Source organism: Papaver somniferum, chromosome 1 (assembly GCF_003573695.1).
Source record: "Papaver somniferum cultivar HN1 chromosome 1, ASM357369v1, whole genome shotgun sequence".
In the NCBI taxonomy this organism is placed as follows: Eukaryota; Viridiplantae; Streptophyta; class Magnoliopsida; order Ranunculales; family Papaveraceae; genus Papaver; species Papaver somniferum.
This window is the reverse complement of record NC_039358.1, coordinates 35,001,758-35,006,433: the sequence shown is the minus strand read 5'-3', so window position 1 is coordinate 35,006,433 and position 4,676 is coordinate 35,001,758. Positions and strand designations below refer to the sequence as shown.

The following is a 4,676-nucleotide window of genomic DNA, read 5'->3' as shown; positions in this document are numbered from 1 at the left end:
TTTCGTAAAAAATCATCAGAACTATGTCAAGATTAATACCCGTGGAAGTTCGTTTTGCCTATATAAATAAAAGTTATAGAATTATGTTTAAAGAGACATGGCATGCATACTATATGCATACCCAAAGCAACTCGTATCCTTTTATCTCTTATATGCGTTCAAAAAACATTTTCAACATCCAAGGTATACAAACTAGATATTCCTACCCCAAAAAGTTCATGTATTGTTTACTTGGGTAATATTAAAAGATCAACTTAAACAAGGAATAGTTTGTGAATAATAAATTTCTTTTGACTAAGATTGCTAAATATTTAAGAATTTTCATTGCTTGAATCATATTTTGAGAGTTTACGTAAGATTACGCAAGACATGCTTGAACTCAAAATTTCTTAAATGCAATATTAAATCTACTAAAATCTTCCAGCATGCATATTCTCATAAGATAGAATGGTAGATGTATTAGAGAATCTCCAATAGTAGGTGTTAAAAATCCCATGTGGAATTTTTATTTAGATCGTTATTTATGGGGTTTTATGTTGGAAAAATGACACTAAAACAGGGTGAAGAAAAGAATGTTGTATTAGGGTTAAAGGCTCTAATGAAAGATTATTTTCGAGAATTATTCGACCCTTTCCCAATTGAATTGGCGAGTACAAACAGGTCAATGAATATCGCCGTCAGGATACTTGAAGCCCCACAACAGTGTTGGATTCAAAGCTTGTACGACCTTGATCCAGCCAAGAACACACTGGTTTTGTTTCTGATGATGCTTGTAAGAAAGAAAACAGAGAGAGTTGAGATGTTTTTGAATGGAAAACAAGTCTCCTATTTAAATAGGAAATCACACCCTTTGGAGATGACTCTTCATCTCTACAGGCATCTTTTCAGAGTGAACATGTGTGTCCCTTCCTTCAATGCGTCCATTGGTGAAACGATATTTCTGTTCAGTTTTTCCAACTGAAAATAGAAACCCTAGAACGGAACAGCCTAAATGCCTACAATTCAAGGGTTTGTTGAAAATATCCAACATTCTCCCCTTATTTTCAAAAAAACCAAAATAAGGAATAAAATGCATCACCTAAGTGACTGCCTACGTACCCGAGTGGGATCAAGCCAATGTAGTTCAAGCTAAGTTGAGACAAGCATCATCGTGGAAACCAATACATAAATGATAGGTACGTTTTGGGTTTGAACCTCCACTTAGTGTAAGATATTCAAAGCTTCATCGAGGCCTATGGTGAATTGAATCTTGAACCAAGTACCCCTTGTGATAAAGCCGGAACCTCCATACATATTGATTTCAGGAAGTAGTGTGTTCCGTAGCTCGCACATTAATAGCCATGTGTTTTCTCATGGATTCATGAGTCTTTTTCTGAGAACGGTCTTATTCTCGTAGGAAACTGCCTGATTTCCAAATACTCAAATAGGTAAGTCTCGAAGGTGTTTCTGCGAGACACCTTGTGATAAAATTTAGACTTATTAAGGATTTTCATCCATCCCTAAGATCATGCAGAATCACTACACTAGAAGGACAATGGGAAATTTTAGTTTAGTGTACCATAACCACTGCAATGACTTCTTAGTACCACAATGAACTTAGTTTATCTTTTTCAAAATATAACATAAGTTGTGTTTTCGTTATTGGTGATCAAACATCTTTCACAGACCTAAGTACCATCTCCTTACACTTTATTGAATGCACATCCTTTGGTAGACACTTTGTGAAAGGGTCTGCCAAATTCTTTTTCGATTCAATATAGTTTACTGCAACTACTCCCCTTTAGAGTAATCGTCTGACAATCTGATGTCTAAGACTAGCATGTCTTTACTTTCAATTATAAGTCTTGTTTGAGACCTTATAGATCGTAGCTTGATTTTCACAGTTAATCATAACAGAAGGAGTTGGCTTCATCCATGATGGGATTTCTACTAGTAAATTTCTAAGCCATTCTGCCTCCTTACATGCATCTGTAAGTGCAATCAATTCTGACAACATTGTTGAATCAGAAATGCAGGTCCGTTTCTTGGAACTCCAAGTCACAGCAACACCTCCCAATGTAAATATCCATCCACTGGTAGATTTGGATTGTACATTGTTCCAGTTCGCATCATTGTATCCTTCTAATACAACGGGATATCTCTGGAAGTGTAAACCATAATTTATGGTTCCCTTCAAGTAAGCCAACACTCTTGAAATTGCTTTCCAATGTTCAATTCCAGGGTTACTTGAGAAACGACATAGCACTCCCATTGCTTGGGCTATGTCCGGTCTTGTGCAATGCATAGCATAAATAAGACTGCCAACAACACTGGAATACTCAGGGGGGCCCTTGACAATAGAAAACCTAGAACGGAAAATATCCAACATTTCAAGGGTTTGTCGAAAATATCCCGGGAACAACCTAAATGCCTACAATTCAAGGGTTTGTTGAAAATATCCAACATTTTATACATATGACAAAAATAACAATGTTTTGCTAATGAACCATCTCCAATGGTGGGGGTCTTAGTTTTAGGATTTTTTTTTTTGGATAAGAATAAAAATGGTTCCCTTTTTCCTATTGATTTAGAAAAATTTATTAAAAAATAATAATTAAAAAAAATATGACATGGAGCTCATTTCGAAAGCGTAGATAAGATTTTCTCTAAAACTTTTGTATTTATTTTGACATCCTTCCTATTTCGTAGGATCTATTGTTGGAGATGAATTTAACTTAAATGAGAGTCTAAAATCCTATGTGTCACAAAAAAGAAAAAACTATCAGCCTCTGTTGGAGATGCTCTTAAGTAAATAGGATAAGTCGGTCCTTTGTGCAATGAGTTCGTGTATTTTGATGATGAATACTTGATTGGCATTAATTGTCTATTTTCTCTTAATTCATCAACACAAATGTATAAACAGAAATGGCTTTCGGAACATGCTCCAAAAACTTGGGAAGTAAACTCTCGTGCTTGCTAAATCGAACTTCGCTTCTCCATTCTCATGCTACCAGCTTTGGTGAGTCTTAAATTTCTCTTTTAAATTCCACGGTAAGCACCTTATTTGGTTCGGCTACAATTTGAACTTCTGCATGTGCTTCTGCTGAAGCTAGCGGAAACTCTTATCTATGTCATCTATTGTTAAATGTCCAGTTTCAGTTAGAATTCTTAGATTAATGGATCACTGTTCATAGAGCTTATTATCTAGTAAACATGATTCTGAAGACAAAAGAAGAGCCCATTGCTCAAAAACTTGAGGCGCGATTAATATATGCTCTCCAATAAATATTTCACTCTAGGAACTTAAGTTCCCTGCATTTAGTCTTTATACAGCTCAAAGATATTTCAGCTACTGTCGTAGTTTTTTGTTAAAATACTTGGGATACGGGAAACTAGGTAATGCTGGTATTTGATAATCATATGCTTGAACTTTGAATCCACTGAGAATTAAGTTCAGTTGTTCAGCTATCTCGAGATTATTACGATCGGGACTCGGGAGCAATCTTTTCAAGTAAGCCAAAACAGACCGTTGGGCCTAGTGACCTAGTCTATATGTAGTTTGCCGTGGACATGCTAGATAAGATGTCTGGAAGATTATGCTGATGTTGTGACATATGGTTAAGCTTTAGATTTGATTGGTCTTGGCAGGATTTAAGCAAGTACCAGAAGACGAAAAAAGCAAATTGGTTGGTAATGTATTCAGTAGTGTTGCTTCAAGCTACGATCTCATGAACGATTTGATGAGTGCTGGATTACATAGATTGTGGAAAGACAGGTTTGTTTTTTTGTTTTTCAATAGAGTTGTACACTAAAACAGTTTTGTATCAATCTTACCAACACTCCCCATTCATCTCCTGATTTTTATTTCTCAAATCTCCTTTGTCAGGTTGGTTTCCAAGCTTCATCCGATTCCTGAGTATATTTAAAACCTAGACGTATTGTTGGTTTGGTTGGCGTTTCAATTTTTGGAATGAACTTGCAAAAGGATTTGTGAAATCCTATTCCTACACGATCCCAAAATTAAGATTAGTTATCTTTGGTAATATTTCTGAGGGGTTGGTTTCCTTATTGTTCCCGTTTTGTGGAACTTTTAAATAGAAATCGTCCTCATTCTTTTCATCTTCTCTAACTAAACCTTAGACCCCCTGTGAGTTTTATTATCAAAAAGTTTCTTTCTTAATCTCCAGCATGCACACGATGATGAAGAGGATTTCAACAGGTGATGGTGAAAACTCATCATCAACATCTTTAGTACTCAATAATATTGATCTGTTGATTCAGATTCTCTTGTGTTTACCTGTGGAAACCCTACTTGTTCTCAAACCTGTATCAAAACATTGGTACTCTGTCATAGTCCTACTTCCTTAGTCCCATGACCATTAGCTGTATCTCTGAATTGTCTGCCCTAATCATTAGTATGGGTGCATTAAGTAATTCCCATGATTGGGTGTAATAACGTTGTAGGTTAATTGGTTAGATAAGAGCGTCTCATAGGTCGACGCGTGTCCACTAGAGATAAGGTATTTCTCTATTTAATGTGTAATAACCTGAGAATTGTGCTTAAGAAATAGAATTACTCTTCATTTAGTATTAGCTGTTGTGTTCATTAAGAACCAGATTCTTTTATTTTCATGTCATTAAATCCAAATCTGTACTAGTATAGTACAATTGGTATTCAGAGCCATGCCAAAAAAAAA

The 4,676-nt window shown here is 35.6% G+C and overlaps 1 long non-coding RNA gene across 1 annotated transcript; it reads left to right on the top strand.

Annotated features, from left to right (window-relative positions):
• Positions 1–2,931: 2,931 nt before the first annotated feature.
• Positions 2,932–3,887, top strand: LOC113327577. The gene is made up of 3 exons (XR_003349044.1): positions 2,932–2,998; positions 3,628–3,754; positions 3,866–3,887. It is a non-coding gene; the product is annotated as an uncharacterized LOC113327577 (long non-coding RNA).
• The last annotated feature ends 789 nt before the right edge of the window (positions 3,888–4,676 follow it).